This window comes from Choloepus didactylus, chromosome 20, assembly GCF_015220235.1.
Source record: "Choloepus didactylus isolate mChoDid1 chromosome 20, mChoDid1.pri, whole genome shotgun sequence".
NCBI lineage: Eukaryota > Metazoa > Chordata > Mammalia > Pilosa > Megalonychidae > Choloepus > Choloepus didactylus.
The window spans coordinates 49180683-49203451 of NC_051326.1; the positions used below are offsets into that span (position 1 = coordinate 49180683).

Sequence of the window (22769 nt, forward strand, 5' to 3'; positions counted from 1 at the left end):
CGATTTATACACACCCATCAAGGCATGCATTTGAAATGTTGTGCAATGAAGAGGAAGAAGGGGGGACAATGGTAAAAAGAAATCCTGCATTTAGAAGCAGAAGTGCTACTAGAAAGTGCTAGCAGGAATATCCCATGCCCAGGAATGTAATAAATGTGGTTCCAGGCTGTGTAGACCCCAGGTCTGATTTTCTTTTCCTACTAGGATTCTGTGAACTTCCCCAAACTCGTTAACATGATCTACCCTTTCTGTCTGTCCTAAGTAGAGTGAGTTCTGTCACTTGCCACTAAGACCTCAAACAGCCCTGCACACCGGCAGATTAGGCTGGTAGGTTTCCAAACCTTTCTCCCCTTTCTCAGCTTTCTTCTTTCTCTTGAAACATCAGCATATTTCACACCAACATAAAACCAAGGACATGCCACAATTTACTGTTCCACAGCAACTCACTACGACTCTGACCCAAAGGAGGAACTTTTACAACCAACAGACACCAGCTGACAAAGCCTCATCCTTTGATGAATCTGCCATCTGGATGGACTGTCAGAGGCATATTCAGGGAACATTTATAATATACAGGTCAATATAGAAGCAAACACTTGATAAAACAGTCTAGGCCCTAAATACAGAGGAATTACAAGCAAGGAAAAGACCAAATTTTTGGAGATTTGGATCAGTGGAAGGACATCCATCCTCTGACTTATTCTGCCAGTAGCAGTGCCACTCATCCAACCTGCACTGACTCTTTTCTGTATATAATCTGCTCCCAAACTAAACCTGGGGAAGGCAATGAGTTCATCTTCACCCCTTTTCAGCCCCCAAACTTATCACAATGCTCCACAGAGGAGGAGGTCAAGCAGAGAAAGCAACTGCTGAGGGTGGGGTTTTCCAGGAGGGAGATGCTGATCCACCACGGGCAGAACAGCCAAGGACAGTGCAAGCAGCAGGCCCTGAAACGATGCAGCCGTGCCCTGCGCAGACTGTCAACACAGGACCCTTCCCAGAGAGTCCCCAACTGGGAGAGATCCCTGAGCCTGCAGCTCCATTTGGGCTCACACCATGTTCACCGGGTCACAGTTCTCTCCCCACCACTCAGGCTCAATAACACCTATTTCAAAGACAACAGCCCCCACTTGATTCCTTCAGCAAATTTAAACCTCACAGACCCTGTTCATTTCTAGGGTTAATAAAATCTTTGCCAGAGGGGATCAAATGAAATGATGCATGTAAAGATGTAAAAAGTAAAAGGAAGCACACAAATGGGAGGGATTTGTGAGTGACATTTTGAAGAGGAGCTACAGCCAAGAGGGACACTTGAAGAAAGCACAGGAGCTGCAGATGAGGGATATTTTGAAGACGGCCATTGAAAGCAGACTCTTGCTCCGGAGAAGTTGAGAGAGGACAAATATCCCAAGTGCAACTAAGAGTGAGATTTTTGAGAAACTGCAGCCTAGAGAAGAACATCCTGGGAGAAAGCCATTTTGAATCCAGAGCTTTGGAGCAGACGCCAGCCACATGCCTTCCCAGCTAACAGAGGTTTTCCAAACACCACTGGCTATCTTCCAGTTAAGGTACCCGATTGCTGATGTGTTACCCTGGACACTTTATGGCCTTAAAACTGTAACTGTGCAACCAAATAAACCCCCTTTTATAAAAGCCAGTCCATCTCTGGTGTTTTGCATTCCAGCAGCATTAGCAAACTAGAACAGGTAAAGGGTTTGGGTCGAGTCTGACTGATTGGATAGAATCCTGGCCCTGCCATTTGCTGACAGTGTGGACTGGGGCCATTTGCTGAGTCCCTCTAACATGGGTTTGTTTCCTCATCTGTAAAATGGAACTAATAGTCATAGCTAATGGATTGTTGTTGTGAGAACTTATTGAAATAATGCTTGTACACAGTAGTTGCTCAGTAAATTATAATGATGACCATGTTCTTGGAAAATGATCAATTTTGGGGATGAGGAAGGGAAAGGGGGACTGGCTGATGATGCTAAAAAGCTCTTTTCAATCACCATCTTATTCTCACCATACAGAAAAACACAAATACAGAGAAACAAACCAGATAAAAACAAATGTAAAAAAAGATATAGGTGCAAGAATAGATATAGATTATATAGCTATAGATATACATTTAGACATAGACATAAATACAGAGATATATGTAAGGCAGAGGTATAGGTATAGATAAAGATATAGGTATAGATATAAATATATTATCCCATCATGATAAATGAGTAAATAAATAATACCAAAATAAATAAACAGATGCACAGGAAAAAAAGACAAAGTTTATATACCCCAATTGCAAGATCACGATTATTTTCTTTTTACTTAATATATCTTAAAAATCTTCTTGAATGAATGGTCTTGCTTATGCAATAATAAGTAAAAGAGAGCTTTGTTCTTTCCTCTTTTTTAAATTTTAGTTTTAAAAGAAAAAAATCAAGTGTTTTTCTAAACTATTTTGGGTTCAAGGAACAAAAACTCATTCTACATCCTGAAGGCCTGAACAGGACTGGAGTCGCTGTAGAACCCGGCTCCTCTCTGAATTTCTCCTACGGGCCAAATGTCCTTTCTCTGGGTATCTCTAGCTGCACTCCTGCACACTGGCCGCCCTCTCCATGGGCCAACCTCCTCTGAGTCCTAGGGGCTTCTGGGCCTCCTCACAGTGGCTTTCGTGTGGCTGTCGTGACGTATCTGGCTTCTCTCCACAATCACAGCTTTCCCTGTTTCAGCTCCCACTGCCAGCTGTTCATTGCCTTAATGTCTTCTAGTTCAAGTTCCCAGGAGAGAGCATCTGTCCGTGCTAAGCCTGACGATGAGTAACCGGCCAGCACATGGATCGGCTGTCCTTGGATGGGCCGCCCATCCCAGATCCCATCAGCTGGGATCTGGGAAAAACAGGGTCATGGGACATACATGACGGACCCCAGGCAGTGAGGGCAATGGATTGGGCAGCTTCCTTTAGAAGAGTGTGTGAATGAGGCAGGAATGCTGAGATTCTGCCTACTCAATACTTAATATTTACAATAAATATCAAAATGTAAACTATTGAAGGGTTAATTGAGGTTGTTCCTGCAGAGAAACAGAACATACTCTTTGAGTTCAGCCAAATAAATGGATAAGTCATGTTATCCCACTGGGCATGCATCCAAGACTTAACCAACGAGCAAGCAGAAAATCACACACCCTCAGCACAAACCCAAGCCCAAGAAGTAACTGATTTCAGGCTCTTCTAAAACAGATTTATTTTTGCTTGTTGCTTTTTAAAAAGCTCCAAATAGGTTAATTGTGTTTTAATTTGCCTCTAATACAGAAATGGATTGTAAAATAGAATCAACAAATATTTATACCAAATAGTTACTTCTCTTCCTGAGAGGCATTAAGAGCCTATATGTGGATTTCCTACAGAGAATATAGGAAATTTGTAGCAAGAAATGCACATGACAATTAATAAATGAGAAAACATTTTCTTTAAAGCACTAAATGAGTTAGTTTCAGCAATCAGATAATATCAGCAGACAAAAGAGCTGTAAGGACAGACAAATATAAAAGGAGTTTATAATAGATGGATTTGAGGTGAATTGTCAGAAAAGGCTACATAGGGAGGGGACACAAAATAGAACCCTGAAGGAGAATAAAATAAATCAATCTTAGACAAAATAGTCACTCTTGTAAGTTTTCTGCTTGGACCTCTTAATTTTAACTAAGGCTACTCAGCGTTACTAGCCTACCTTGCCTTACTCTTAACTCCTTAGCTTGGGGGTTCTGGAGCGGTCCTCATGTACTGAGTTTTCAGAGTCCTTGCAGCCTAGCAACTTTCCACACGAGAAAATTAAGGCCTAAAGTGGCATCCATTGAATGGAGTTGGTATATCACCAGCATCTAGATACCAGCTAGGTAGGATCCTTAGAAGCAATGAAAAAAATAATCACTCAAATCATTTTCTATTGGGCTTCATTCTCTCCAGAACCAGTTGAGACAGACTGCTAAAACCAAGAACTCTGTCTACCTCAGGGCAAAGAAGCCTGCTCCAAGACGAAGGAAATAATGAGGAAAATGGATTTTAAAGTCAGTGCATGATGGCGGTTGATTGTATAAATATAAGAGAGTGATCACATGAAACAGTACAAACATATGACACTATTAAAAGGTGTTAATAATAGGGTGGTATATGGGAAAAAGACAATTAATGGAAACTAAGGTCTATAGTTAACAGTAACATTGTAGTATTCCTGCATTCATTATAACAAAGGCACTATACCAAAGCTAAATGTCAATAACAGGGAGATATAAGGCATGTGGGATGTTTGGGTTTTCTTTTTTCTTTTTATTTCTTTTCTTCTTTGAGTAATGAAAATGTTTTAAAATTGATTGTGGTGATGGATGCACAACTCTCTGATGATAGTGTGAGCCACTGATTGTATACTTTGGATGGAATATATGGCATTTGAATATAACTCAATAAAATTGCATTTTAAAAATAAATAAATAAATAAAGTCAGTGCATTATGAGATTAAGAGAAAAGAGGACTGGGCCTATAAATGGTCCTGGTGAGGTCCTTTTCTATAACCCTCTAGTTGGGCTTCAAACCTGAGTGAGGATGTGAAGGAGCAGGGGCAGGGCTGTGGCAGGATAGAGTCACGCCTCTCTCTTGATGCGGACTACATTATGGGGTGTATATAACAGCCTGACTACCCTTTGGCCTGCGAGTGCCCACAGCACAGGGTCTGTGTATCCATAACACCAATGCCTGACACTTAACAAGTATGCTCTAATGGTGGATGGATGGATGGGTGGATGAATGGATGGAAGGAAGGGTAGGAGGGTGGGTGGGTGGACAGAAGAGTGGGTGGATGGATGGATGGATGGATGGATGGATGGATGGACAGACGAAAGGAAGGGTGGGTGGGTCGGTGGATGGATGATGGATGTATGGAAGGGTGGGTAGATGGATGGATGGATGGATGGAAGGAAGGGTAGGAGGGTGGGTGGGTGGATGGAAGAGTGGGTGGATGGATGGATGGATGGATGGATGGATGGATGGATGGACAGACGAAAGGAAGGGTGGGTGGGTCGGTGGATGGATGATGGATGTATGGAAGGGTGGGTAGATGGATGGATGGATGGATGGAGCGACATAGTCATTGACCTAAGAAAAATACACTATGAAAAAGGCACACACCAGAAAACAAAAGCTCAAGATTAATATTTAGCTACCTGTTGCCATGCCAATACAAACATCCCACATGTCTGAATAAGTAACACTGATGACTAACTGTATCCATTTTAATTGCCACTTTTAAAAGTTAAAAGTGCTGCTCAGCTGAAAATAGATTTTTAGAAATATTTGCTTCGAGCCAGGAAGCAACAGGCTTAATCGACATTCTCCTTCCTCAAAGGAAGCCAGCTCAGACGAGAAAGAGAAGCATAAATGGCCAAGAAAAATCAGATAAAACTGCAGCCTTTGTTCTCCATTGGTGCAACACACTCTCCTACATTTTGCCTACAAAGTCATGTTTCTTCCCTACATTTCTGGGTAAAAGAATTGTCCTGCCTGGGAGCTGAAGCAGCCTTTTATTTTTCCCCATGGAAAGAGACAACATTAATCTGAGTGCCAAGACAAAATCTTCCCATCATTGTCAATGCCAGCTTTGATCTGTCAAAGAACAGTGACTATCTAAAATAAGTTGAAAAACTAAGCTTGGAGATAATTTTCAGTTTGTATCACAACTATCTGCCTTGATTAAAGTCAGCCCATAAAATAATGAAACAAGCCATTTGGACTACCAGGAGAAATGCCACCTGCCCTTCACAAACTATCCCAAATACTCCTGCTCCAGTCTTTCTGGAGTGAAGTAACTGCAAGTTCTCTCTCTTCTCAACTCCTTTGGCACTGCTTTCACTTCGCTTTCAGCACTTACATTTAAGTTTCCAATATTCAATGCAAATAAGATTGTGATGTTAAAACAACAGCTCTCATTTTAAAAGTATCTACTGTGTCAGGCATTGTTAGGGGACTTACATACATACTCTTTATTGTTCTTCAGAGTACCCCTATAGATGGAGAAATTGAAGCTTCAAGAGATTAAATAATTTACCCAGGGTTGTACAACTGGAAAGCAACCGAGCCAGATTCCAACAAAAAGCTGAACGCACCCTGTGCCTGCTACAGGCTCTGCCACTCAGAAGTGTTTTTTATTAGGCTTCGATTAGACAGAATCATCTTTGAGAGCATATCCCTCAGTATATCTGGGTCTTTACAGGCATCTCAAGTATTGTGTGCACCATACAACAATGTAATTTTTAGTGGGGTCCACCACCCCTGTCCACTAGACCATGACATGTCAAAATCAAGGAAGTCAACTTTATTCCTTTATTCCCCAGCACCCACTAGGCAGTGCCTCCACAGAGTACCTTCCTTACAACTTTTTAAAAAGAATAGCTAATGATTTTGAAGTTAATATAATCTCAAAAGCAAGATACTTTCTCCCAAGAGGAAGATTAGATAGAGACTGCTAAGAATTCAGCGTACGTAATTCTGCACAGAACAGTCTTATTCCCTGGTTCTTATCAACTAATGTAAACCTTGCAGCACAGATTCCAAAGAAGGTTTTGCATTAGTAAGCTGGACAGTTGTCCGCTTGCTGGAAACCAAGAGCTCTACAAAGCAAAAGTCACCTAACCCTTCAGTTCCAGTGTCTTCATCTGGAATATCCCGTAACCTACCAGAAGCAGGGAGTTGAGCTAAATGATGTTTTGGGCTCCTACTCAGTAGAGGATCTGAAGACAGCAGGCAAAGCTAACCATTCAGCAGGACCAGACATGGAGCAGGCAGGCTCCAAAATGGGAATTGTCAGGATCCAGGGAAAGCATAAAGTTGTCATATGAGTTTAGTGATGGAAACAAATACTACAACTGGTTTAATACTAAGGACATACTGAAAATCAAAGCACTTGGAGAGAAAACAAGTTATAATAATCAAAATGCAGTTATTGAGCAAGTAAATCTAGGCAGATCTTATTTCCTAACTTCAGGTGTTAAAGAAAGTGTCTACTCTCCTGTGTTCCCCAAAGCACCCTGCCCTTACCTCAGTTACACACCTACCTTAGGCTGACACATATTATATTAGGACTAGAGTTACGTAAGTGATCACTGCTCGACTAAATGAGGACACCTATCCACAGGAAAATACAGACCTTGCCAAGGAAGGAAACTGGAAAAGAAAAGCCTGCATGATATGCCAGTGTCCTCAGTGTGGATGAAATTTTGTAAAAGATTACAGAAATGTGTCTTTAAAATAACCAAGACAAATACAAAAAATACGCAGAAATGGTATTCTCGAAATACTGTTTGCAGTGGCAGAAAAGTGGAAACAAAGACATGATCCACAATAAAGATTTGGCTAAATAAATTTTGTAATCCCAAACAAATAAGTACTATGTGGCCATTAACAATGATGCTGTAGACGTCTCATCACTGGGACAGACAAAGAGTCACAATACGTTGCTCAATTTTAAGAAGTACATTCCAATCACAAAGTGATTTGGGCAGAGAATAAAAATACTTATGCAGGGCCCCCCTGAGGAGCTGGGGGAAAATGCATAGGTACTGGGCTTCCTCACCTGGATTGTTGCTGATGTTTTCACAAACACTGAGGACTGACGGTTTGGTAAGCCGAGCCCTCTATCTTGGGGCTTATCCTTATGAAAAGGAGAGACTAAACCTGCTTATAATTGTGCCTGAGAGTCTCCCCCTGAGTACCTCTTTGTTGCTCAGATGTGGCCCTCTCTCTCTAGCTAAGCCAACTCAGCAGGTGAACTCACTGCCCTCCCCTCTACATGGGACCTGACTCCCAGGGGTGGAAATCTCCCTGGCAACGCAGGATTTGACTCCCGGGGATGAATCTGACCTGACATCTTGGGATTGAAAACATCTTCTTGACCAAAAGGGGGATGCGAAATGAAATAAAATAAAGTTTCAGTGGCTGAGAGATTCCAAATGGAGTTGAGAGATCACTCTGGTGGGCATTCTTATGTACCATACAGATAACCCTTTTTTAGGTTTTAATGTATTGGAATAGCTAGAAGTAAATACCTGAAACTATCAAACTCCAACCCAGTAGCCTTGACTCTTGAAGACGACTGTATAACAATGTAGCTTACAAGGGGTGACAGTGTGATTGTGAAAACCTTGAGGATCACACTCCCCTTATCCAGTTTATGGATAGATGAGTAGAAAAATGGGGACAAAAACTAAATGAAAAATGGGGGGGGGGATGATTTGGGTGTTCTTTTTTACTTTTATTTTTTATTCTTACTTTTACTTTTTCTGGTATAAGGAAAATTTTCACCAAATAGATTGGGGTGATGAATGCACAACTATACGATGGTACACAACTATATGCTGGTATGGTGAACAGCTGATTGTACACCACGGATTGATTGTACACCACAGATGACTGTATGATATGCGAATATATCTCAATTTAAAAAAAAGTACATTCCAGAGTACATACTCTGTATGTACACTGTAGCCTAGTTTTTGGAAATACATATGTGCATAGATACTGATAGGCAAATACATATATGTACATATGCATGCATATAAATATTTTCTGTGTAAGTGTGTATCTAAGGAAAGAGTCAAAATTGTTAACGGTTTTCTCTAATGATAGAATTTTGAGTTATTTTGTTTAAGGCAATTAAAATGGTAAATACATGTTACCAGAATTATTTAAAAAAAAAAACACCATAGAACTGTACAACACAAAGAGTGAACCCTAAAATACACTACAGACTATAGTTAATAATATAATTTTAATAACACTGAGTCATCAATTATAACAAAGGAACCACACTAATGCAAAATGCTAATAATAGGGAAAACTGTGTGTGTGTGAGGGAGGTATTAAGGGAACTTGGTACTTTCTGCCTGGTTTTTCTGTAACCTTCAACTGCTCTAAGTTTTAAAAAGGCAATAAAAATGTTAGTTTTCCCTAACAACAGGATTGTTAGAGATTCTTTTTTTTAACGTGTCTTGTTTTTCTGTTTTCAAAATGCCGTACCATGACCATGTACAACTTGCGTAAAAATACTATTTAAGTATTTTGTAAAGGAAAAATAAACAGGATGGTGCAATTAAGTGGGTAAGAGAGCAGGTTTCATAAGCTCCTTAGCATACAGCTTATAAGGAAAAAGCTTCTCAGCCTTTCCAGAAAGAATGGCTAATTTTTACATATCTATTCACTTAACCAGTGGAGTTCATTTAAGCTCCATATCCTACAAGAAGTAAACAGCGATTAATAGTTGAGGTGTCCTAAGAGAAAAGACAATGGGGCAAATTTCCAAAGATCCTACAAATTTATACACAATTTTAGAATTATAGGAAGTAAACAGGAAGAAAAGGCACATTAGCAGGCGTGCTTCACATCCGAGGCATAAAAGCATTAGAAAATGGGTGATTTACATCCTAACTACAAACCGTTCAGTAATACCGTTGACTCCTGATTCCTACAAGCGAATAACCCAACCTGAAGATAGAAGACTCTTCCTGGTTTTTCTCCTTCTAGCCCTTCACCGCATCAGCAATTATTTCTATAATTACCCAGGAGAGACACTGTATAAAACCCAAATATGTCTGTTCACTTGGAAAAAGTCTAGTTAAGCAACTGGCTATGATCTATGGGTCACAACTACGGAGACTACTTTACCCTTCCCCCAGATAATCACACTTGGCAACTACATATCAAAGATAAACAGAAGTTGCCTTTAATTCTAAAATAATAAACAATAAAATTCTTCTTTGAAAAACAGAGATATTTTTAAACTATATTTATCTAATAGGTGTTGGTTAGAGCCCTACATTAGGGATTGAATTGGGTGGAGGGTAAAATCACCACCCTAAATCACAAAGCACAGTAACAATGGGAACTGCAACCTCTTAGACATTTAACAGACTTCTCTGTTAGAGAAAGCAACAAAAGCTCAGAGCTTGTCCATACATTTAAACAGTAGCACCCAGTGGAAGAGAGCTCAGAAAAAGAAGATGAAGAGGCAGAAATGCAAATATCTGATGCAGATCAATGGCAGTATGGGAGGTGAAGACGAATTAGCGAGAAGGAGCCCAAGAGAGAGTATAGTAATGGTGCACAATTAAAGCTCAGTGTATCTACAGCAGAGACTGATGCTCAAAGTTCACTTCTTCTTCCTGGGCACAAAGCTAAAACTACATTTCCCAGAACCCTTGCATTTAGGTTGGGGCATGTGTCGCGTTCTCACCAATGTAATATGAGCAGAAATGATGATATCACTTCCTGGCCAAGGCAGTTAAGAGCATGTGTGACTTCTCTGTGTCCATTCTCCTCTTTCTCCTTCCATGGCAGCTTTTGGGGCCAAGGACTAAGCACGCAAACAGCCTGGACCCCTGAGTCATTGCTTAGAGATGTAACTGAGAAATATTTTCTTAAAGGGCCAGATAATAAATGTTCACTTGTTACAAGTACTCTGCATTTGTAGCTAGAAGGCGATCATAGACAAAACATAAACAGATGGGTGTGGCTGTGTTCCAGTAAAGATCTACTTACGAAAACAGGCAGCGAGCCCTCGGCCATAGTTGGCCATAGTTGGCCAACACGTGGCTTAGAGCAGAAGCTCCAAGCCCAGCTTCACAACCAAGAACCATCTGCACTGAATTTGCGTGAGTGAGAAAGAGACTCACACTGTTTTAACCCAATGAGATTATGTGATTGTTTATTATAGTAGCCAGCTAATGTTAAATCACCCTGACAAACACAACAACAGCATTCCAAAGGCAAAAGGAAAACACCATGGTTGAATAGTCTTGATTTTTCTTTTTTTAATCTGGACTTGGGAATGTTAACTCAGTCATTATTTTATTCTAATTGTTATTTATTTTTAACACACTTTGCTGCAGAGGAATTTTGAAAGGTTAAACTACAGTTAAGAAAAAAGATTGAGGACTTTGACCAAGATGGAATAACAGGGACTGACTTGCCCTCAATGCCAGAAATAACCAAAAAATTGACAAAATATATGAAACAAGTGTTTTCAAGAAACTCTACATCAGTCAATGGCAGACAGTGATCCCCGAGAGACAGAAAATAAATGAGGTGAGCCCTACGACATTCCCAGCTTACTGTCAGAGAGTGTTTCCAGGGAAAACCCAGGCAGAATCCAGCAGGCTCCTTCCATAAGGATGCTGCTGAGGGTCTGGGGAGACCAAGTTGGTTAGAAATCACAGGACAGAGACCCAGAGATAAAAACCATTGAACACTCTGGGGAAGGAAAAAAAAAAAGCAATTCCACGAATCCGCAGAGCAAGCCCTTCAAGTATTCAGCTGAGCCCTGATCAGCACATGTGGGTGGGAAAACTACCCAAGGCTAGGAAAGAACTGTCCGGAAGGATCAGAGGTAACTTTGCCAGCACTCGCACAGAGCCAGCAAGACTGCCTGTTCCCACCAGCCAGCCTGGAAAACCTCAACATTCACCGGGCACCGGGTAGAGCACAGAGACGGGGTTGCCTCAGGACTAGAAAATATTTAGCTGCAGCCTGTGCAGTACTCCAGTCCTGCCTACCAAACCTTAAGAAGCAAGACCTCAAAAGATCAAACTTCCCTGATAATTTAACTGCATTGCAGAACAAAGCTCAAGAATAATCAGAAGGGTACAAAAGTGTCCAGTGTACCACAAGGCAAAATTCGCAACTTTTGGGATCCAATAAAAAATTACCAGACATGAAAATAAGCAGAAAAAGCAACTCAGAATGAGGAGAGTAAATCAATCAATAAAAATCAACCCAGCACTGACACAGATGTTAGAATTAGCAGAGATGAGCATTAAGAGTTACGAAAACTGTACACCATGGTTCAAAATGTTAAGTAGAGAAATGGAAGACCACAATTTTCTAGTGATTAAAACTACAGTATCCAAAATTAAAAATGCACTTGGTAGAATCAACAGCAGATTAGACATTGAAGAAGTCCAGAGACTCTGAAGACATAGCAATAGAAACTATTAAAAATAAAGCACAACAGAATAATAAATACATCAGTAATAAACATATAATTGAACAGAGATCGGCAAGCTGTAGGATATATTCAAGCAACCTAACAAATGTGTAAAAGGAAAGGAGATAGACATGGGGACAAAAAAATATTTGAAGAACTAATGTCCTCAAATTTTCCAAATGGGATGAAAACTATAGACCCACAGATCCAAGCTTTAAAAACCACAAACACAAGAAATATGAAGTATACCACACCATGCCATATCATCATCAGATTGCTAAAAGCAGTGATAAGGAGAAAATCTTAAAAGCACTAAGAAACAACAGACACTCTACATAGAGAGACCAAAATAAGTACGGCAGCAGACTTCTCATGAGAAACTATGTGAGTGAGAGGACAATGTGTTCCAGTTTGCTAATGCTGCTGTTTTGCAAAACACCAGAAATGGATTGGCTTTTATAAAGGGGTTTATTTGGTTACAAAGTTACAGTCTTAAGGCCATAAAGTGTCCAAGATAAGTCATCAATAGAGTACCTTCACTGAAGGATGGCCATTTGCATCTGGAAAACCTGTTAGCTCAGAAGGCACGTGGCTGCTGTTCACTTGCTCTTAGGTTGCGTTTCAAAACGGTGTTCTCCAAAATGTTGCTCTTGGAGCACTCTGTCTTCTCTTACCTGCAGCTCCCCTTGAAAACGTCACTCTCAGTTGCTCTGAGTTCCCTCTGTCAGCTCATTTATGTGGCTCCAATGATTTAATTCAGACCCACCCTGAATGGTCTTGCCCACAGTTGACTGAGTCACATCTCCATAGAAACACTCAATCAATAGGTTCCAAAATCTAATCAGCACTTACACAACTGGCTCCACAAGATTGCATCAAAGAACATGGCATTTTGGGGGACATAATACATTCAAACCAGCACATTCCACCCCCTGGACCCAAAAATGACCTGATCTTTCCATATACAAAATGCATTCATCCCATCACAATATCACAAAAGCTTAAATCATTTCAGTAACAATGGGTGAGTACAAGATCCCATCAAAATGAGTTACAGGTGTGGTGTGTCCTAAGGCAAAATTCCCCTCTGCTGTGGACCTGTGAAACTCAGAACAAGTTATCTGCTTCCAATATACAAAGGAGAGACAGTCATAGGATAAACATTCCCACTGCCATAAGGAGAAACTGAAAGGAAAACAGGGTTAATAGGACCAAAATAGTTCCTAAAACCCTCAGGGCAAACTCCATTAGATTTCAAAGTCTGAGAGTCATTTACAGAATGATATTGCATCCTTGGGGCTTGAGAGAACAGAAGTCTAACCCTTCCTAAGGGCTTTTGTGGCAGTCTTTTTCTCTCCAAACATTGGGGTGAGTGCTCCAACATATCCAACCACTGGGGAGACCACCTTCTCGGCCCCATCATCCTCAAACATCAGGGCAGAACCCAGATTCCCTTCCATCTCTGGGACACATGCTCAACCCCTCCAGAAGAATGGGGTGGTGGCCAGGCTCTCCCCAATCCCTGGGGAATGTGCTCCACCCTCTCTGAGGCCTGGGGTGCCAGCACTCTTCCTAAACATCAAGGCAGACGGCCCACCCTCAAACTCCAGGGCAAACTCACCCTTCCCATGCTGGTGGGCCACTCCACTCTCCCAGCCAGAGACCTCTTGATTCCAGACCTCAACCTCCATGGCTCTGTCTTTGAAGAAATTTTTCCTTCAATTTCTTCCTTGTCTGTCTCCTCCAGTTCAGACCGGCAGTGGCTCTGTCTATAAAGATCTCACAAAAATTCTGTTGACTTCACATGAAGCACACAGGGGTCAAAGCCATCAGATAATATGACTTTCCACAAATCTTTCTGGATAACTCCATCTCCAATCTTGGCTTGTACTGAAATGGCGGTTGGGTTCCATGTTTGGTTAAATCCTCATGTGGGGCTGTAGCTTCTGGGGTTCCACCCCCTGGAAGCCCAGAATTTTCCAAACCATCAGTTCCTGGTTTCTTTGAACCCAAGAGTTCAGTTCTAAGTTTATCTCTCTCTGCTTGCATTTTACTATAAGCTGCAAGGAAAGCTGCAAGGAGAAGCCATGCTATATCCACAATTTTTAGTTTCAAAATCTCATCAGCCAAGTATCCCAGCTTGTTGCTCTCAAATTCTTCCTTCCGTCTGACACCAGGACTCAATTTTGCCAAATTCTCTGCCACTTTAAAACAAGGATTGCCTTTCTTCCAGTTCGCAACACTACATTCATCATTTCTGCTCAAAGTCTTATCAGAAGTATCTTTAGAGTCCTTATTTCTACCAACAGTCTCTTCAAAGCAGTCTGGGCCTTTTCTATCAAGCTCCTCACAATTCTTCCACAATTTATCCATTTAAAAACCCATTCCAACATGTTTGGTATTTGCAAACTCAGCGGCACCCCACTTCTCTGGTACCAAAATCTGTACCAGTTTGCTAATGTTACTGTTTCGCAAAACACCAGAAATGGATTGGCTTTTATAAAGAGAGTTTACTTGATTACAAAGTTACAGTCTTAAGCCGTAAAGTGTCCAAGGTAAGTCATCAATAGAGTACCTTCACTGAAAGATGGCCATTTGCATCTGGAAAACCTCTGTTAGCTCGGAAGGCATGTGGCTATTGTCCACTGGCTCTTAGGTTGCATTTCAAAATGGGGTTCTCCAAAATGTTGCTCTTGGGGTGCTTTGTCCTCTCTTAGTTGCAGTTCCTCTTGAAGATGTCACTCTCAGTTGCTCTGAGTTCCCTCTGTCAGTTCATTTATATGGCTCCAATGATTTAATTCAGACCCACCCTGAATGGGCGGGGTAACACCTCCATCGAAATTATCCAATCAAAGTCTTGCCCACAGTTGACTGAGTCACATCTCCATGGAAACACTTAATCAATAGGTTCCAAAATCTAATCAACACTATACAACTGCCCCCACAGATTACATCAAAGAACATGGCATTTTGGGGGACATAATACATTCAAACCAGCAGACAGTGCAACTTCTTAAAGTAGTGCAAGAAAAAAAACTGTCAACCTGGAATTTTATTCACAGCAAAAATATCATTCAGAAATAAAGAATGTTTTAGACATACAGAAGCTAAAAGAATTCATCACCAGCAGATCTGTACTACCTGGAGTGTAAAAGAAAAATCTGTCAAGCAAAAGAATGGAAATATGAATCTACTCAAAGGAATGATGAGTACCAGAAAGAATGGAAATTTTTTTCTCTTATTAAAATCTCTAAGAATATGATTTAATATTTAAACAAAATAATAAAAAATGTAGTGTGAGATTTATAATATATGTAAAACTAAAATATATGACAACACTATCACAAAGGTAGGGTGAAAGAAATGGAAATATCCTATTGTAAGTTTTCTATATTAAAAGTGAAGTGGCATAATTTGAAGGTAGGGTGTAATGATAAAGACATATACTATAAATCATAAAGCAATCACAATAATAACAAAAATAGTGTTACAACTAATAGCCAACAAAGAAGATAAAATTGAATCATTTAAAAATGCATCGAATCATTTAAAAATAATAATGAGATTATTATTTTTTGTGTATTTTGTTTTTCTATTTTCAAAATATACTAAAATTGGAATGATATAAAGAAGAATAGTATGGCCCCTGTGCAAGGATGACATGCAAATTCCTGAAGCATTCCATATTTTTACAATATTATAAAAATGTTCCTTCAACAACTGTAACAAATGTACCACACTAACGCAAGGTGTTAATAAAAGGGTGGTATATGGAAACTCTCTTTTATGCAGGATTTTTCTCCAAACCTACAACTTCTCTAATTAAAAAAAAAAAAGAGGAAAAAATGCTTATTGCCAAAAAAAATGCATTTACTCAAAAGGAAGGCAGAAAGGGGTGACAGTACAATTGTGAAGACCTTGTGGATCGCACTCCCTTTATCCAGTGTATGAATTGATAAGTAGAAAAATGGAGACAAAACCTAAATGAAAAATAGGGTGGGGTGGGGGAGAGTGATTTGGGTGTCCTTTTTTATTTTTATTTTTTATTCTTATTCTGATTCTTTCTGGTGTAAGGAAAATGTTCAAACATAGATTAGGGTGATGAATGCACAGCTATATGATGGTGCTGTGAACAGCTGATTGTACACCATGGATGATTGTATGGTATGTGAATATATCTCAGTAAAACTGAATTTAAAAAAAAAAAAGGAAGGCAGAAAAGTAGGAAAAGGAACAAACAACAGATAAGAAAAACAGAAAACAAATAACAAAAGAATAGATTTAAACTTAATCATGTCAATTATCACATTAAATTTAAATGGTCTAAATATGCCAATAAAAAGGCATAGGTTGTCAGATTGGCTAAAATAGCAAGACGAAACCATATAGTACCTAGAAGAAATGCACTTCGAATATAAAGACACAAATGGGTTAAAAACAAAGGATGGAAAAAACATTTTTTAAAAAGGATGGAAAAATATACAATGCTAACAGTAATCAAAAGAAAACTGGAGTGACAATGTTAATACTAATATTCAAATTCAGAGAAAATTCTAACACATTTTTAATTAACAGATTACTGGAAGATTAAGGAAAGACTTTTCATAATGATAAAGGGATCAATTCATCAAGAAGATATAACAATCCTAAACGTTTGTGCACCTAAATACATGAGGAAAAAGGGACAGAACAACAAGGAAAAGTAGACAAATCCACAATTGTAGTCAAAGATTTTAATACCTTTCTCTCACAAACAAAATGACAGAAAATCAGTAAAGATATAAAAGATTTGAACAATACTGTCAACCAACTTGACCCAACTGAAATTTATAGACTACTCCATACAACAGAATACATATTCTTTTTAAGTGTGCCTGGCACATTTTCCAATATAGACCATATTCTGTGTCATAAAATAAATCTCAATAAATTTAAAAGGATCAAGTCATACAAAATATATTCTTTGACCACAATGGAATTTAATTAGAAATCAGTAACAGAAAGATCTTGGGAAAATCCCCAAATATTTAGAAATGAAAGAACACATTTCTAACTAACTCATGGGTCAGTGAAGAAATCAAAAGATAAATTGCAAGTGTTGGAGAGGATATGGAGAAATATGAACACTCATTCATTGCTGGTGGCAATGTAAAATGGTGCAGCAGTGTGGAAGATGGCTTGGCAATTCCTCAGAATGTTATGTATAAACCATATGGTCTGGCAATCCCACTATTAGACATATATCCAAAAGAAATGAAAATAGGTACTTAATCAAATATTTTAACACAGATGTTCATTGCAGTATTATTTACAACTGCCATAGGATGGAAGCAACCCAAGTGTCTACCAACTGACAAATGGATAAACAAAATATGGTATATACGATGAAATACCACAAGGAATATTATTCAGCCATAAAAACAGATGAAATTCTGATACAGGCAACATGGATGAAACCTGAAGCCATCCTGTTGAGTGAAATAAGCTAGGCACAAACAGACAAATATTGTTTGATACTCCCTGATATGAAATAAATAAAATAAACAAAGTTATAGAGTCAGAATCTAGAATGTAGGTTACCAGGAGACAGGGAGAGGGATACGGAATAGGGAATAAAAAAAAAAGAAAAGAAAAATTAGGAAGTATTTTGAAAAGAATGAAAATGAAAACAGGTGCATCAAAATTTGTTAAATGCCACTAAGCCTGACTTAAAAGGAAATTTATAGAACTAAACACCTACATTAGAAAAGAAGAAAGCTTTCAAATCAAATGACCTCACCTTCCACCTTAATAAACTAGAAAATAACAAATTAAATTAAAAGTAAGTAGAAGAAAAGAAATAACAAAGATATCAGAGCAAAAACAATGAAATATAAAACAGGAAAACTAAGGAGAAAATCAGCAAATCAAAAGCTGATTGTTTGCAAAGATTAATAAAATTGATAAACCTCTAGCCAGACTAATCAGAAAAAGAGAGGGAAGCATAAATATCTAATATCAGAAATGAGAAACGTGAATCACTACAAAGTCTTCAGGTATTTGAAGGACAATAAATATTATGAACAACTTCACCACAACAAATTTGACACCTTATATGAAATGGACACGTTCCTTGAAAGCAGTCTACCAAAGCTCACTCGAGAAAAAATAGCTACCCTGCAAAAGTTAAAACTGTAGTCAAAAATCTTCCCACAAATGAGCCTGGCCCTGGCATTGTGGGATTGAGACTGTCTTCTTAACCAAAAGGGGGAAAACTTAACAAAATAAAGTTTTAGTGCTAAGAGATTTCAAATAGAGTTGAGCAGTCATTCCGGAGCTTATTCTTATGCATTACGTGGATATTCGTTTAAGTTTCTGGTGTATTAGAATTGCTAGAAGGAAATACCTGAAATTGTTGAACTGTAATACAGTAGCCTTGATTCTTGATGATGATAATGTAACTATATAGCTTTCATCATGTGACCATGTGATTGTGAAAACCTTGTGACTGACACTCCCTGGATCCAGAATAAGGGCAGATGAGTAATAAAATACCCACAAAAAATATATATAAATAATAGGGGGGAATTAGGGGCATGGGATGTTTTCAGTATTTTTTCATTTTTTCAATTACTTTTATTGTTTTTATTGGTTCTTTTTTTGGAGTAATGAAAATGTTCTAAAATTGATTGTGGTGAAGACACAACTATATATATGCTGATACTGTGAGTCACTGATTGTATTTTTGGATGGATATATGGTGTATGAATATACCTCAGCAAAACTGCATTTATTAAAAAACAAACGAAACTCTTCCCACAATGGCAGCTCGCAGCCCAGATGGCTTTGTGGTAAATTCTAACAAAGATTCAATGAAGAAATAAAACCACTTCTAAGATTCAATGAAGAAATAAAACCACTTCTATATATACTCTGTGCCTGTTTGAATGTATTATGTCCCCCAAAACGCCATTATCTTTGATGCAATCTTGTGTGGGCAGACATATTAGTGTTGATTAGATTTTGGAATCCTTTGGGTGTTTTCCATGGAGATGTGATTCAATCAACTGTGGACAAGACCTTTGGTTGGATAATTTCCATGGAAGTGTTGCCCCACCCATTCAGGGTGAGTCTGAATTAAATTACTGGAGCACTATATAAGCTCAGACAGAAGGAGCAAGCTTGCTATAGCCAAGACGGACATTCTGAAGAATGCACAGAAAGCTGAGAGAGTAGCTGCAGATGAGAGACAGTTTGAAAATGGCTGTTGAAAGCAGACTCTTACTCCGGAGAAGCGAAGAGAGGGCAAACACCCCAGGAGCAACTGAGAGTGACATTTTGAAGAGGAGCTGCGGCCTAGAGGGGAATGTCCTGGGAGAGAGCCATTTTCAAACCAGAACTTGGAGCAGACACCAGCCATGTGCCTTCCCAGCTAACAGAGGTTTGCCAGACACCATTGGCCATCCTCCAGTGAAGGTACCCAATTGCTGATGTGTTCCCTTGGACACTTTATGGCCTTAAGACTGTAACTGTGTAACCAAATAAACCCTGTTTTATGAAAGCCAATCTATCTCTGGTGTTTTGCGTTCCAGCAGCATCAGCAAACTAGAACATACTCTTCCAAAAAATTGAAAAGCAGAAAATGCTTCCCACTCATTCCATGAGGTGAGATTCACCTTGCTATACCAACAGCAGACAAAGACATTTTAAGAGGAAGGCTAAAGACCAGTATCACTCATGAGCATAGAAGCAAAAATCCTAAATGGGAGCAGTATGGTGGGAGGGAGGAATTACAAAGGGGAACAAGAAAACTTCTGGGGGTGAGGGATGTGTGTATCACTTGTATTGTGGTGACAGTTTCACAGAAACAGATAAACGTCAAAACTTATCAAAGTGTACATTTTCTCTCTCTGTTCGCCATTGCTGTGGGTGCGTGTGACTGCCAGTTTTGCCGTGTCTTCTCATAACACTTTTAGAATCAAGTGATTCCTGGCAAAGAAACAGTCATCCCATTCCTCAAAGTATTCAAATGAAGATGACAATAAAATCAGGTACAACTCTGTTCCAGTTCGCTAATGCTGCCCATTATACAAAATACCAGAAATGGATTGGTTTTTATAAAGGGGGTTTATTTGGTTACACATTTATGGTCTTAAGGCCATAAAGTGTCCAAGGGAACACATCAACAATCGGGTACCTCCACTGGAGGAAAACCTCTGTTAGCTCGGAAGGCACGTGGCTGGTTTCTGCTTGCTCCCAGGTGGTGTTTCAAAATGGCATTCTCCAAAATGTCAGTGTCAGCTTTCAACGCCATCTTCAAAATGTGTTTCTCAGCTGCAGCTATTCTCTCAGCTTCTGCGCGTTCTTCAAAGTGTCCCTGTTGGCTGTAGCAAGCTCACTCCTTCTGTCTGAGTGCTCTAGTAAACTAATCAAGGTCCACGCTGAATGGGCAGGGCCACACTGTGGCAGAAATTATCCAGTCAGAGTTATTACCTACAGTTGGGTGGGTCACACCTCCATGGAAACACTCAATCAAAGAATTACAATCTAATCAACACTATTACGTCTGCCCCCACAAGACTGCATCAAAGAACATGGCTTTTCTGGGGGTCATAATATATACAAACCAGTACAAACTCCAAGAGGAGATACTGGAGAAGAACCAAGCTGGGTCTGTAAGGAATGGCATGTGATGGCACACATGTTGATTCTGTACCAAGTTCACTAGCACCTTCAAGTTTAAAAAGTCTCCCTTTCTGAACAGTTGGACTCATTTTATTGGGGATAAGCCTAGTTTTTCTTTGTTCTTATGCTTCTGTATAAATACACTGGCTCAGTGATAAATATATAAGACCTTTCGTTTGGAAAAAAATGACAATTATGTCTCAATAAAGCTGTTTTGTTTTGTTTTGTTTTAAGTGAAAATTCATCAGGGCAAAGGACAAATAAGGGCAGTCATTGGTTAGTCTTTGGCTTCAGACCTAAATATGGAACAAAAGGCTAGATGACCCTGCAAGCTCCCTGTAAGCCTTCTGAGCTCTTCAATGTTCGGTCTACAAAAGAATGTTCCAGACAGAGTGGATGTTTAACCAATGATTAATTGGACAGCTTGCCCTAACTATAAACACAGACCCCTCATTCCCTGAGCTCCTCAGATGGACTGAGGATGGAGCAAATAGGGCATGATCCTTATCGTCAACAAGCCAATTATCTAGTGGGCTATCAGATCTGGAACAACCCCCATTTAAGAAAAAGAAAGAAAGAAAAAAAAAAAGCCCTGAAGTAAATCTTACAGATGAAGAAGAGAATGCTCTGGAGAAACATAGAGGAAGGTCTGATTATTCTTGACCCAAGATCACTGCATTAAGTTCCTGGGGATCAGTATTTCTCTAGGCCTTACAGGGCTGGGAAGTAGGCGAGAGCGAACAATTTCCAGAATAAAGAAACTAATTAACAATGATAATGCAAAGAGTAATACCTATAGATCACTGAGACCTTATTTCTAAAGCCTGAAAATGGCAACCAAGAGACTTAACTCATTAAAAACTTAAAGCATTTTCATTTAATTTTCTTGCCACTCTCAATTTACATCACATGAACAATCACTAGGTTGAGATCCTGTAGTGGACTGAATTGTTTTCCCTGTTTGGACATGTTCTTGGACTTAGTCCTCATTCTGGTGGGTGGGGACCCACTGTAAATTGGATCTCTTGAAGATGTTACATCATTTAAAATGTGACTCAACTGAATCATTTTGGGCTTTTATCTGGATTGCCGAAGTCCTTTATAAAAAGAATGAAATTCAGAGAGAAAGAAAGCCATGGGAAGAACCCAGAAATCAATGAAACCTGGAAGAGAACAGAAAAGATACGCCACGTTCACTGGCATGTGACATAAAGCCACGACCAAGGACAGGTGGTGGCCTGCTCCAGAACACAGAAAGAAAGCATCACTTGGTAACACCTTGATTTTGGATTTCTCCTAGCCTCGAAACCATGCGCTCATAAATTCCCATTGCTTAGGCCAACCCATTGCATGGTATTTGTATTAGCAGCCAAGAAGCTAAGACAGATATTTCTAAGCTTTACCTATTTTGCTCATGGACTCATGGCATCTGCAGAGAAACTAAGTCACTGGGGGCGGGGGGGGGGTAAGGTTCCATTTTTCAAAACAAACTTCAGGACAAAGAATATATAATTCATTGAAGTTACCAATTTTAAAAGATTTTGAAGTTATTGATGATATTATTTTAAACACCAAAAAGGCACTTACCCACCAATGAACATATTCATGCTATGTATAGGTAGTATGCTGCGAGCAGAGGTTAACAACTCAACAATCTAATCCTTCATCTCCAGGAGCTAATGATCTAATTAGAAATATTACCAACAGGCAAAACAACCATGCCTGTTCAGTGGAAATGCTCTTAAATTGAATTTACCAAAAACATGTACTTTTAAATAAATTTCATTTTCTTCTATACCCAAAAAGGACGTGATTAAAATAATTAGTAAATCTGGAGATTATAAGGTATAAGAAACCCAACAAGGGTGGACACTGAATACCAGAAATGGCCAGAGACCCCTCCTAGATCACAGTAAGTAGGAGACAGAAGACTGGAACTCAGGTTTACAAATTCCCAACCCTAAGTCTGTAAATGCAGCTCTGCTGCTGACCCAGCTTACATGCACCTACTTGCATCTCTGTTTCAGTTTCTTCTTTGTTGTCAACCGCAAAAGAAAAGCCTGGCTTCTCCAATCAAA

At 39.4% G+C, this 22769-nt stretch overlaps 1 protein-coding gene and 1 non-coding gene across 4 annotated transcripts in view; one reads left to right on the forward strand and one right to left on the reverse strand.

Annotated features, from left to right (window-relative positions):
- PXDN (peroxidasin) overlaps window positions 1-22769 on the reverse strand; it is a 128698-nt gene that overhangs the window by 100312 nt on the left and 5617 nt on the right. The gene's annotated exons all lie outside the window — the stretch shown is intronic.
- LOC119516996 lies at window positions 15611-15718 on the forward strand. Its single transcript, XR_005213426.1, has one exon. It is a non-coding gene; the product is annotated as a U6 spliceosomal RNA (small nuclear RNA).